This window comes from Papio anubis, chromosome 16 (assembly GCF_008728515.1).
Source record: "Papio anubis isolate 15944 chromosome 16, Panubis1.0, whole genome shotgun sequence".
Taxonomy (NCBI): domain Eukaryota; kingdom Metazoa; phylum Chordata; class Mammalia; order Primates; family Cercopithecidae; genus Papio; species Papio anubis.
This window is the reverse complement of record NC_044991.1, coordinates 12,910,908-12,924,580: the sequence shown is the minus strand read 5'-3', so window position 1 is coordinate 12,924,580 and position 13,673 is coordinate 12,910,908. Positions and strand designations below refer to the sequence as shown.

Sequence of the window (13,673 nt, the reverse complement as noted above, 5' to 3'; positions counted from 1 at the left end):
CCCGTTTTGTAAAAGGGACGATGAACCCAGCAACATGGGATTGTTGCAGAGATCCCATCAGACCCGGGCCACAGGCTGCTTCATCACCTTAAGCCTGTTCCTTCAGAGCTGGGCGGCACAGTGCAGAGCCATGGCCTGCTCAGTGCACCCCCCTTCTTGGGGCTGGAGGCAAATGCAGTGTTCACATCCCTGACCCCCACAGGGAGTCTCCGCTGAGCTTCACACACAGATATCGCACACCAAGGTCAGGCCTCTGTCCCATTTAGTCTTACACTCGTTCTTGACTTAGCAGGGCTCAAAGTGGTTGGTTGATTGGTTGTTTTGAGACAAGGTCTTACTCTTACCTGGGCTGGAGTGCAGTGATGCAATCACGGCTCACTGCAGCCTCAACCTCCTAGGCTCAAGGGATCCTCCCACCTCAGCCTTCTGAGTAGCTGGGACCACAGGCCCACACCACCATGCCCAGATAATTTTTGTACTTTTTGCATAGGCGAGGTTTCGCCATTATTTCCCGGGCTGGTCTCGAACTCCTGGGCTCAAGCAGTCTACCTGCCTCAGCCTCCCAAAATTCTGAGATTACAGGCATGAGCCGCTGCACCTGGCCAAAGTGTTCTTATTTTTGCTTTTCCAATGCCACATCTACCTGGAGCATCCTCTTTCTGCTAAATCCTCGTGGACTTCCTAAGGCACGCAGGAGAGGCCACCCTATGGCCGAGCTACTCGCGAAGGAGCTAGGAAGAGCGGATCTGACTACCTTCAGGACCGAGAGGTGGTGGAAGGACCCACTCAGCACCCTTGCTTGGCCTTGGGATAGCCTCGCAGCCCCTCAGCCCAGGCCTCAGCCCTGTTGCACCTTGTCTTTCAGGTCCCGCTCAGCTGCAGACCCTCCAGGCTGGAGGACCAGCCGCCCTCTTTCCCTTCTGGATGGAAGTCAAAAGCCAAGCTTTCTCCCCACCCTCTGTGGGCCACACGTGCACTTGCACCCACCACACACCCACACACAGACACAGACACACACACACGTGCACACATGTACACACGGACACACACACACACACTCTGCGTATCTGAGCGCGCCCCTCGCACTGGGTCTTACCTTGCACCTTCTTCAGGATTTTATATGTGAAGAGATTTTTATAGAGATTTTTTTCCTTTTTTTCCAAAACACTTTATACTTTAAAAAAAAAAGAAAAAACAATTCCTGGTGGTCGTGTGCCTCCAGCCCTGGTCCCCGCTCTGTCTCCAGCCACCCTCTGCTTGGGCTTCTGGGCTGGTGGCCCTGGTCCGGGGGTCTGGCGGAGGCCCAGGCAGCAGCCATGGCAGGGTATCTCTGCAGGGGAGAGGCGGGAGCCTGCCACCTTCCTCCTACCCTACCTCCTACTAACACTTCCTGCCCCATTTGGACCCGTACCATGGGGCTCAGGACAGAGGGAGCCAGCAGCTGGCTTCCATGGCCCCACAGCCTCCTCTGAGGCTGTGCTGGGTGCGGAACCGCCAGAGCCACCCAAAAGGTGATTCTCTCCTGCCCCCTGAACCTCTTAACTTAATAAAATGTTCCAGCAAGTTCTGGTGTCCTAGATGGCTGACAGAACAGAAATGGAGATTGGGGTTTCTTGAAGTGGCTTCCCTACTCACACCCTACCCACCCCACCCTTCCTAAAGCAGTGGCCTCTGGGCTTCTGAGGGTGGGGCTGAAAATCCAAGGTTCCCCTTAGTAAGGACTGCGACGCCCCCAGTGTGGCTTACAGGCCAGTGGCAGCGGAAGCAAGTGAGAAATAGCAAGTACAGCCCCACCCCGACCTACTGAACCAGTGTCTGCATTTTAACAGGTGCCCCAGTGATTCACGTGACCTTCAAAGTCTGGGGAGCCCTGGAGTAGGGCCCAGGGCCCAGACCTGAGAGAGAGACGTGGAGCTAAGACTGGCCCTGACCATGACCTTGGGCAAGTCACACCCCTTACTAAGCCTCAGTTTGCTTCTCCATCAAATGGGTGTTTTTCTTTCAGTCCCAGTCCTCTCCTGAGGCTTTTCCCAGAGGTCATGCCCAACCCTGGGCAGGAGTGAGGGCAGGGTTGTGGCTGCCCCAGGCCCAGGTCCAGCGGGCTGGGAGTCCTCACCATGGCCAGCTGTGCTGATTGTAGTCTCATGGGGCTGGGAAGAGGTCGCATTTCTGAGCCACAGAAACAAGCCACATCCAGTAGGGGTCCTGGAAGGCTGTGAACGCAGAAGAGACCCTGAGCTAGCCTGCCGGTGGAAGAGTACCTTTGGAGGCAGCTTTGAAAGATGACTCTTCGGCCGGGCGCGGTGGCTCAAGCCTGTAATCCCAGCACTTTGGGAGGCCGAGACGGGCGGATCACGAGGTCAGGAGATCGAGACCATCCTGGCGAACACGGTGAAACCCCGTCTCTACTAAAAAATACAAAAAACTAGCCGGGCGAGGTGGCGGGCGCCTGTAGTCCCAGCTACTCCGGAGGCTGAGGCAGGAGAATGGCGGGAACCCGGGAGGCGGAGCTTGCAGTGAGCTGAGATCCGGCCACAGCACTCCAGCCTGGGTGACAGAGCAAGACTCCGTCTCAAAAAAAAAAAAAAAAAAAAGAAAGATGACTCTTCGAGATGGAAGAATCAGGAAGGGCCTTCCACGCGGAGGCACCAGCAGGAGCAAACGTCCCTGGTGTGTTCAGGGAAAGACCCACAGGAGAGTGACCGCGGGCAGTGAGGGGAGATTGTTTCCCATTCCCTTGCCAGGGATTGCTTGAGGAATGGACATGGGATGCAGTTCCAGCCAGTGAAATGCGAGGGGAAGTCTTGGGAGCGGGGTGGAGGAGGTCATCTAGGAAGGGCGTCCTTGGTGTTAGAGGCACAAGATGGCCGGGCACAGTGGCTCATGCCTGTAATCCCAGCACTTTGGGAGGCCGAGGTGGGCGGATCACGAGGTCAGGAGATCGAGACCATCCTGGCTAACACGGTGAAACCCCGTCTCTACTAAAAAATACAAAAAACTAGCCGGGCGAGGTGGCGGGCTCCTGTAGTCCCAGCTACTCGGGAGGCTGAGGCAGGAGAATGGCGTAAACCCGGGAGGCGGAGCTTGCAGTGAGCTGAGATCCGGCCACTGCACTCCAGCCTGGGCAAAAGAGCGAGACTCTGTCTCAAAAAAAAAAAAACAAAAAACAAAAAAATTAGTCGGGCGTGGTGGCAGGCGCCTGTAATCCCAGCTACTTGGGAGTCTGAGACAGGAGAATGGCGTGACCCCCGTAGGGAGAGGTTGCAGTGAGCCGAGATAGTGGCACTGCACTCCAGCCTGGGCAACAGAGCTAGACAAAAAAAAAAAAAAAAAAAAAAAAAGGCGCAAGAGGCCAGGCGTGGTGGCTCATGCCTGTTATCCCAAAACTTTGGGAGGCCAAGGCAGGGAAATCAGCTGAGGTCAAGAGTTCGAGACCAGCCCGACCAACATGGTGAAACCCCGTCTCTACTAAAAATACAAAAAATTAGCCAGACATGGTGCCAAGCGCCTGTAATCCCAGCTACTCAGGAGGCTGAGGCAGGAGAATCACTTGAACCCAGGAGGCAGAGGTTGCAGTGAGCCAAGATCACGCCACTGCATTCTAGCTGTGTGACGAGCAAAACTCCGACAAAAAAAAGGAGGGGGCACAAGGAGGGGACACTTCTCTCCTTGCCTTGTCGCCATCTTCCCTCATCAATAGCTAAAAATGGCAGAGCAGAAAGAAGAGAGAGCCAGGACCCCATGCCATCAAATCCCCCAGCCTTGGCACTGCCCTGCCTCAGCACTGCTTGTCTTTGGAGATCAGGAACATTCCTAGCCACTGGGAGATGGGATGCCTGCTGCTGGCAGCTCTGCCGTCCATCCTCACCATCCCACCGTCCTCCCAGGACAGCTCTCCATCCCATCCTCTGCCTCCCTTCTAGCCTCAACCTAACTCAGAGCTCCCCCGTCTCACACCTGGGTTGCGGGAACATCCCCTTTACCAACCCCCCTCCCATCCCTCCTCAGGGCTTCCTAGGGGAGCTACAAAAACCAGGCCAGTCTCTGAAAGGTGCTCCACATCTCATGAAAAACCGTGAGATCCCACTGCCCCACTATTAGAATAGCTCAGAGGAGAAGGTCTGCCGGTACCAAGTGCTGGTGGGGATACAGAGAACAGCAGCTCCCAGGTGCTGTTGGTGCGAGTGCGCTTTGTGCAACCACAGTGGGAAACTGACAGCTTCTCATCAAGTTAAATACGCATCTACCCTATGGCCTAGCATTTCCACTCCTGCTTACACATCCAGGAGAAATGAGTGCTTACATGCACAAAAGAATGAGTACCGTAATACTCGTATCAGCAAATAAACAATACAGCTGTCCATCAGTAGTAGAATGAATAAATTGTGGTATATTCATACTTTGGAATACTATACAGCAATTAAAAAAAAAAACCTGCTACACACAAAAATGTTGGCGAATCTTTCAGACATAATGTTGACCAAAAATAGCCACAGAAGAATGTAAGGCTGTACGATTTTGTTTACGTGAGGTTCAAGAACAGACAGAATGTTATGGTGATAGTGGTGAGAGCAGCAGGTACCTCTGAGCTGAGGGCATTGACCAGCAGTGGGCAGAAGGGAACATTCTGATTCCAGAAATGTTCTATATCATGGTCTGGGTTGTGGTCATGTGGGTACACACAGATGTAAAAATTCACCATGCCGGCTGGGCATAATCCCAGCACTTTGGGAGGCCAAAGCAGGTGAATCATCTGAACTCAGGAGGTTGAGACCAGCCTGGCCAACATGGCGAAACCCCGTCTCTACTGAAAATACAAATAATTAGCCAGGCTTGCTGGCGCATGCCTGTAGTCCCAGCTGTTCGGGAGGCTGAGGCAGGAGAATCGCTTGAACCCAGGAGGCGGAGGTTGTAGTGAGCTGAGATCTCGCCACTGCACTCCAGCCTGGACGACACAGCAAGACTCTGTCTAAAAATAAGTAAATAAATAAATTTGCCATGCCTTGCACTTACAATTTGTTCATTTTTAGTATGTGTGAATCATGTCTCAGTGGCACGGGGGGAGGGAAGAAGCCTGCTTTACAAAAGAATAAACCAGGGTTCCAGCAGGCACCCAGATGAGCCACCCGGAAAATGACCCTGTCACCCCAGCCACAGGGAATTTGACCAAAACCACATGGTTTGGCTGCAAGTTCTGGTCAACTGCTTCAGGCAGCCAGGCGTGTGCTCTGGAAAGAAAACAAACCGGGTTCCGATGAACCTGCCAGGTCAAACCCTACCTGTTGCCTCCAGCTGGCTAGGTGAGCCTTACTGAGCCACGTCTGTCTCTCCGGGCTTTACTTCCTCATCTGATGGGAACAATAACGTCTACCTCAGAGGACTCTGTAGGTGTTAAATTACCAACTTCCAGTTATCTATTGCTGTGTAGCCAATGACCACATATGTAATGGCCTAGAATACCACTTTTTAAATAGTCATTCATGGTCCTGTGGGTTGACCTGGCTCAACCTGACACTTCTCTTCGTGTCTTTTTTTGAGACATAGTCCCGCTCTGTTGCCCAGGCTGGAGTGCAATGATGCAATCTCAGCTTACTACAACGTCCACCTCTTGGGTTCAAGTGATTCTCCTGCCTCAGCCTCCCAAGTAGCTGGGATCACAGGCGCCCGCCAAAATGCCCAGCTAATTTTTTTTTCTTTTTTTTTTTTTGACACGGAGTCTCGCTCTGTCGCCCAGGCCGGAGTGCAGTGGCCAAATCTCAGCTCACTGCAAGCTCCGCCTCCCGGGTTCAAGCGATTCTCCTGCCTCAGCCTCCCGAGTAGCCGGGACTACAGGTGCCTGCCACCGTGCCTGGCTAGTTTTTTGTATTTTTTAGTAGAGATGGGGTTTCACCATGTTAGCCAGGATGGTCTCGATCTCCTGACCTCGTGATCCGCCCGTCTCGGCCTCCCAAAGTGCAGGGATTACAGGCTTGAGCCACCACGCCTGGCCAAATTATTTGTATTGTTAGTAGAAATAGGGTTTCACCATGTTGACCAGGCTGGTCTCAAACTCCTGACCTCAAGTAATCTGCCCACCTCGGCCTCCCAAAGTGCTGGGATTACAGGTGTGAGCCACCGTGCCCGGCATGGACATCTCTTTCTCCACATAGCCACTTCATGGGGCTAGCTTGGGCTCCTTACAGCATGGTGGTCTTGGGACAATCTATAGCCTGACTTCCTACATGGTGGTTGACTTCCCCGTAGAAAAGGAGTTCTGGCCAGGTGCAGTGGCTCACGACTGTAAATCCAGCACTTCAGGAGCCTGAGGCAGGAGGATCACTTGAGGCCAAGAGTTAGTTCAAGACTAGCCTGGGCAGCACAGCAAAACCTCATATCTATAAGGAATAATAATAAAAAAAAAAAAAGCCAAGCAGCCCGGGCGCAGTGGCTCACACCTGTAATCCCAGCACTTTGGGAGGCCGAGGTGGGAGGATCACCTGAAGTCAGGAGTTCGAGACCAGCCTGACCAACATGGAGAAACCCCATCTCTACTAAAAATACAAAATTAGCCGGGCGTGGTGATGCATGCCTGTAATCCCAGCTACTCAGGAGGCTGAGGCAGGAGAATCGCTTGAACATGGGAGGTGGAAGTTGCAGTGAGCTGAGATTGCACCACTGCACTCCAGCCTGGGTGACAGAGTGAGATTCCTCAAAAAAAAAAAAAAAAAAAGCCAGGCATGGTGGTGCACGTGCCTGGAGTCCCAGCTACTTGGGAGGCTGAGGCAGGATGATTGCTTGAGCCCACGAGTTGGAGGTTGCAGTGAACTGTGATCGCTGCCACCTCACTCCAGCCTGGGCAACAGAGTGAGACCCATCTCTAAAAAAATAAAAACAATAAAAAGTAAAGGGAGCCTCAAGAGCCCCGAGTGGAACCTACAAGCTTCTTATGAGTTAGACTTGGAGGTCCTGCAGCACCCCTTCCATCACTTTCGTCAAAAATGCGTCACAGAGCCAGCCCCGGTCCAATGGGAGAGGCGGCAGCAGCCCTGAGGGCCAGAGGGTAGTTCACTGGCAGCCATCTTTCTGTTCCAGCGTCAGCTACGCCCCAGCTCCTCTTTAGTCCCCTTTGTGGAATTCTCATTTTCTTCCCAGCCCTCTGATGTGCTTTCTCGGAGTCTATCCTCAGTAATCCTCTGTCCTCTTGTGAAGACTTATTTATTTATTTACTTACTTAGAGACAGAGTCTTACTCTGTCGCCCAGGCTGGAATGCAACGGCGCGATCTCAGCTCACTGCAACATCCTCCTCCCGGGTTCAAGGGATTCTCCTGTCTCAGACTCCTGGGTAGCTGGGACTATAGGTGCCCGTCACCACACCTGGCTAATTTTTGTATTTTCAGTAGAGACAGGGTTTTACCATGTTAGCCAGGCTGGTCTCGAACTCCTGACCTCAAGTGATCCCCCGGCCTCGACCTCCCAACGTGCTGGTATTACAGGTGTGAGCCACCGTGCCCAGCCTCTTGTGAAAACGTGATCTCTCATCTTTGGCTTTTGGTACTGTCTGTGCTAACCATCCACATCTGTCTCTGTCTCCGGCCCAGACCTTTTCCATGAACTCCTAAGACCTGGTCAGCCTCAGTCTCAAGGCTGCCATCAAGGCCCTGCCCTCCCTGCAACCCGTTCCTGTTCAGTGTGTTCTGCCTCATGAGTCAGCCTCTGGAGCAGGCTCCTGGGGATGCAGCATGGAATCAAGCATTCTCCCTTCAGGAGGGAGGTGAAATTGGAATCAGGTGATTAATTACAAGAAGCCACAGTCAGCACAGAGGGTGTAGCAGACCCAGCCTGGGAGGTCAGGGGAGGCTTCTTGGAAGAGAAGACGCTGGAACTGAGCAGGATTGAGCTAGGCTGAGAAGGGGAGAGAGTGCCAGGTCCAGTGAGCGTCAGAAGCTCAGTAGAGTTCAAAGGCTCTGAAATGGCTGCAGCTTGGTGTGCGTAGAGGGATCCGCGACGAGGCTGCGGGGACAGGCTGGAGCTGGAATCTGATTTTGCAAGGACAGTGGGGGTCACGTGTCCAAGCCCTAGCTTTGTGCTTAACTCAGTGGGAAGTTATTGGGGGGTTTTAGGTGAGCAGTGCCCTGGCTCAGGACGGCGATCTTGGCCATCCTCAGCATGTGGGGGCTATGGAAGGCCCTGAGTTGACCTAGGGTTTGGTGCAATGGGAGAGAAGAGGATGGAACCCCGAGGAAGGACAGAAGCCCGTAAAGTAACTGAGAGGTTCCCAGTGGCCCGAGAGAGCGAATGTTTCAGACGATGGAGCGGGAAGGGCTCAGGCTCTGGTGTCAGATGGCCCTCTGTCCATCCCCCTGCTCCCAGCTCTGCAACCCGGGGCAAGTTACATGACCTCTCTGTGCCTCCGCTTCCTCATCTGTAAAGCGGGAATAGTAGTACCTCCCTCCCAGAAGTATTATGAAAATGAGAAATGAGCTCATGCGTGTGAAGTGCTGAGAGGGTGCCTGGGACTGAGGTAAGTGCAAGGCACATGTGAGCTGTTAAGACTATTGTGATGTGCTGCTGTTCTGCTGTTGTAAGGAGTAGATGGAAAGGTGCATGTCGCCGGGTGCGGTGCTTCACGCCTGTAATCCCAGCACTTTGGGAGGCTGAGGCAGGTGGATCACCTGAGGCCAGGAGTTTAAGACCAGCCTGGCCAACATGGTGAAACCCGGTCTCCACTAAAAACGCAAAACTTAGCCAGGCATGGTGGCGCATGCCTGTGATCCCAGCAACTTGGGAGGCTGAGGCAGGAGAATCCCTTGAACCCAGGAGGCGGAGGTTGCAGTGAGCCGAGATTGCGCCACTGCACTCCAGCCTGGGTGACACAGTGAAACTGTCTCAAAAAAAAAAAAAAGGTGCATGTCAAAAATGTGACACAGGGCCGGAATAAGGGAGCTGCTTTATTTTTATTTTATTTATTTATTTATTTTTGAGACGGAGTCTCACTCTGTCACAAGGCTGGAGTGCAGTGGTGCAATCTCGGCTCACTGCAACCTCTGCCACCCGGGTTCAAGCAATTCTCTTTCCTCAGCCTCCCGAGTAGCTGGGATTACAAGCTTGCACCACTATGCCTGGCTAATTCTTGTATTTTTAGTAGAGATGGAGTTTCATCATGTTGGCCAGGATGGTCTCGATCTCCTGACCTCGTGATCCGCCTGCCTTGGACTCCCAAAGTGCTGGGATGACAGGTGTGAGCCACGGCGCCCGGTCTGGAGCTGCTTTAGTATTCGTTGGATGTTGCTGCCCCCACAGTCCTCAGGAGATCTGGCTCCACTTGGCCAAGCCCCAGTTCCATGGCCTGTGAGAATCGTGACCCCTCCCTCCTAGGTTGGTAGGTGCCCACAGTCACTTTTCAGGGCTTCCTTTCTCTTGGGGTTGGGGAGGGTGTGCTGCCAGGCACAAAGCCAGGCCCTCTGCAGTAGATCCACTGGCAGAATTGTGCTATGAAAGAGCTCTCAACATCTTGCCCCAGCACCACCCAGGACCCCAGCAGGTCAGGGGCACCGGGCAGTCCAGGAGGGTTTGACGTGGCCACTGGGTCCTGCCCGACTTCCCCTACCCCCACCAAGCCCTGGCCGGTCCCCCTTCCCTCTCTTGGCTGCTGCTGCTCCTGGGCCCCATGCCCCTGCCCTGCTTGCCTCGTCCCTGGTTCCCAGACGGGTTTTCCCTCCTGTCCAATCTGCACACCCGAAGCAGGGGCTTTCTAAAACTGGGAGCGGCCATGTTGCTCCCCTCTGTGAATCTCTGCCCTGACTCCCTGTTCCCTGAGGATGGAGTTCTGGCACACAAGCCCCTCTGTCTGCCGTGGTCTCCTTTCTCTACCCCTTTGGGTCCCCTAGGCTCCAGGCTTCCCCTGCATGACGGAGCAGTAGCGCACTCTTCCATCCTCACTGCTGTCCCCCCGCATGCACTTTCCACTCCCACCCCTTCCCCTGGCAGACCCCCTAAGACTCAGGACTCAGATCAGTCATCATTTGCCACCTCCAGGAAGCCCTCCCAGATCCCCTAGATGAGGCTGGAAGCCTGCTCTGGATCCCCCAGTACTTGGAACTTGACATGTTTTTTCCTTGTGGTTCCCCCAGACTGTGAGTCCCCTGAGGCCAGGGACCAGCTGTGAATCACTTCTGTGTCCCCAGTGCCCAGTACAGAGCACTGGTGTCTGTCTCCGAGGGATGTTTGTTGATTGACTGACTGACTGACTGGAAGTGAATGACCACTGAGTCAGGCACCCTCGAGGCAGGAAACAGCCACAGCCTCAGCTCTACACCAAATGGCAAGGGACTGGATGTCCCCATAAACCCACTGGGAAGCCCTGCAGCCATCCTGAAAGGCTGGAGGCTAATGGCAGTTCCCGGTCCACTTAAGGGCCAGGATTTAACTGTGAGTCACCCCTGTCATCCCAGCGTCCCACAGTACTTTACAAGGAGATTTGACTTTGATGGAGCTTCCGCCACGAGCACACATTATGGAAGGCAAACCTTTTAATGCCCACAACAACCCCTTGAAGTACTTCTTGCTCTCCCCTTGTTATAGGAGGAAACTGAGGCTCAGAGAAGGACATGACTTACCCAAGGGCAATAATTTAGTGACTCACATCCCAGCAGGTCTGACTCTAGAGCCCAAATCCCCTCCCTACCCAGGCTGCCTCCCTAACAGTCATGATACCTTTTTTTTTGCTGAGCACTTACTGTGGGCTGGACCCTGGAACAAGCATTTCACTCACAAGCTCCTTTAATTCCCAGAACAGCCTGATGAGGGAGGTGGTACAGTTGTCCCCGGTAGGGGGCCGGGACTCAGCAGCACAATGAGGTGACGTCCAGGTCAGTTGGTCTCACAGCCCAGGTGGCCCCCTGAGCTGACCCAGGTCTTCTCATTGGAGACTGCCTGGGGACCGGGTGCCTTGGGTCCCCCTGCTTGGGGGTAGGGTAGGCATGGGGGGAGGTCTGGGTGTACCTTGTTGAGGCTGACTTGAATGAGCCCCATGTGGAGGCCACGTGAGGAGGCCTCAATGTGGAGCCACCTCCACACTGCTGCCTCAGTTTCCCTAGTAAAGCAGGGCAACAGTTTATTCCCAAAGGGCCCAGAAAGGCTAGATCCCCCTGCAAAGGGCAGGAGGGGTTTCGGGGTGCCTGTGTGCTTGGCTGGCCCTTGCCCTGTCACCACCCCACAGCTCCAGCTTCATCGCCTGCGTCCCGGGGGCTGCCAACCACGCTTTCTTTCCAGAGCCCCTGAGCTCTTGCACAGGCTGCTCCCTGCCCGGAACTCCCAGGCCAGCCCCTCCCTAGCTCTGGCCATCCTGGCCCCAGTCGGTCTCCTGCTCTGTGAGCTCCTTGCAGCTTCTCAAGGCCAGGACTCAACCAGGCCGGAGGAGGGGGAGGAGCCTGCGTCTTCAAGTTGGTCACCTGGCTTGGCCATCCACTGGCCCTGGGACCTCGACTGTGGCATCTCCAGAGCCATATCCCAGCTGCTCCCATGTGGTTGTGTCCTCTCTCAGGGCGGGGCAGCTGACTGCACTGGCCAAGTGTGTGTGAAAGGTGACAGATGGTGGACCTGCCCTCTGGACTCAGCAGCGTGACATGGATACACTGATGCGGGGGGTTGGGAGGCGCTACAGAGAGAACTTCACAGGGACCTGGCTGGCCCTGACCCTCTGGATTCCAGCAGATTCTCACGATCTCCTGAGGAAGACAGGTTTATAGGTGTCCCTGGCTCCACGCCCAGGGTGTCCCCACAACCCAACTCCAATCTCATGCAGTCTCTCCCCTCTTCACTCATTCAGTTGCTGAAAGTCTGTGTCATCCACTAGCTGTGACCTCAACTGTGGCATCTGCAGAACCACATTCCAGCTGCCCCCATGTGGCTGTGTCCTCACTCAAGAGCAGAGCAGCTGGCTGCACTGGCCAAGTGGGTCTGAAAGTCGACAGGAACATTCATTCCAGCATTAGAAGAAGGAAGTGGGCCAGGCGCCGTGGCTCATACCTATAATCCCAGCACTTTGGGAGGCCGAGACAAGGGGATCACCTGATGTCAGGAGTTTGAGACGAGCCTGGCCAGCATGGTGAAACCCCGTCTCTACTAAAAATACAGAAATTAGCCAGGCGTGGTGGCAAGTAGCACCTGTAATCCCAGCTACTCGGGAGGCTGAGGCACAAAAATCACTTGAACCTGGAAAGCGGAGGTTGCAGTGAGCCTAGGTCGTGCCATTGAACTCCAGCCTGGGTGACAAGAGCAAAACTCTATATCAAAAAAAAAAAAAGAAAGAAAGAAAATGTGTCCTGTACAGATTTGCATCTGTGTTTATTCATGCTTAAACCTCTCCAGAAGGATTTGCACACATATGTTTGTGCTCACACACATCCAGGGTGAGGGAACCCAGTGTGAAGGGGCCCTGGACACACAAGACCCTGGGAACAGTGGTTCCCTCCTTGGGGAGGGACCCAGAAGGCCAGGGGACAGGGGTAGTGGAACACATTTCAGTGTTAAATGCTTTCATATGTTCTGCACTATTTCCCACGTGCATGTGATATTTATTCCAAAATAAAGTTTTAAAAAATAATAGTCCTGAATGGGGCATGGTATGGGAGTGGCAGGGCTGGCACTAAACTCAGGGCTCACTGTCCGGCTCTGCCATGCACCTGCTTCAATCAATGATCCTCCCTGGAAATTCACTTCCTCACCTGAGATGAGATGAAGAAATGAGATTAAGTGAGGCCCTGAGCGTGGCCAGGCCCACTGAGTCCTAGTAGCAGCTGTTATTCCTGTTAATATCCTGGTCAAGCCTGTTCCAGGCACCTGAGTGACACAGACATGAAGGGACACACCCTGTCCCTGCGCTCACCCTGCAAGGGCAAGGGGAGAGACAGCAACGCCAGGGAGAGCTGATGCAACTGACTCAGCCAGAGGAGCCAGGGAAGGCTGCACAGCACAGGTGACGCCTGCACTGAATCTTCAAAGATAAATAGGCATAATCAGGGGACCAAAAGAGAGAGGGTGCTCCAGGCTGGGGAAGCAGAGCCTGCCAAGACTCTGTAAAAAAATGCTGGGCACACCCACGTCCACACCACGTAAACAGAGCAGTAGATGCTCTCATGAACACCTGCGCTCACAGCTGCTCCTTCTATACACTCCTGCTTACATACACAGCCCATGCGCATGCCTGTCTGGGGCCCCCACGTGCACAGCAGACAGCCTGCCGGCTACCTGTGTGACCCACTTATGTCGCTCAACCTCTCTGGGCCTCAGTTCACTCACCTCTTACGTGGAGAAAATGACAGGGACATGGTGAGGGTTATATGAGACAGTACCTGTGGAGTACCAAGGGCAATGTTCAGTCAATGTTTGCTGTATGATCCTTTTGTAGTTCATAAGCGTGATGACTGGGCTTTCATGCTCATGCATGAGATGGGCCTCCCTTCAGTCTTGTTACAGGCCGGCTCTGTGGCTCATGCCTGTAATCCCAGCACTTGGGGAGTCCAAGGTGGGAGGACGGCTTGAGGCCAGGAGTTCAAGACCGGCCTGGGCAACATAGTGAGATCTCATCTGTAGAAAGGTTTTTTGTTTGTTTTTAATTAGCTGGGCACGGTGGTGCAGCTGTGGTCTCAGCTACTGGAAAGGCTGAGGTGAGGCCAGGTGCGGTGGCTTACAC

At 54.0% G+C, this 13,673-nt stretch overlaps 1 protein-coding gene and 1 non-coding gene across 4 annotated transcripts in view; both read left to right on the top strand.

Moving 5' to 3' along the window:
• LOC101024360 (TRIO and F-actin-binding protein) overlaps positions 1–12,040 on the top strand; it is a 39,155-nt gene extending 27,115 nt beyond the window's left edge. For 2 of the 3 annotated variants that reach the window (XM_021921537.1, XM_031656318.1), the window contains exon 14: positions 866–1,563. The gene's annotated coding sequence lies outside the window, so the exon portion shown is untranslated. Of the gene's footprint in view, positions 1–865; positions 1,564–11,807 lie in introns of those variants that run through there. The other variant, XM_021921538.2, reaches the window with a different exon arrangement.
• Positions 12,041–13,376: 1,336 nt separating this feature from the next.
• Positions 13,377–13,484, top strand: LOC116270912. Its single transcript, XR_004179216.1, has one exon. It is a non-coding gene; the product is annotated as a small nucleolar RNA U13 (small nucleolar RNA).
• Positions 13,485–13,673: the final 189 nt, after the last annotated feature.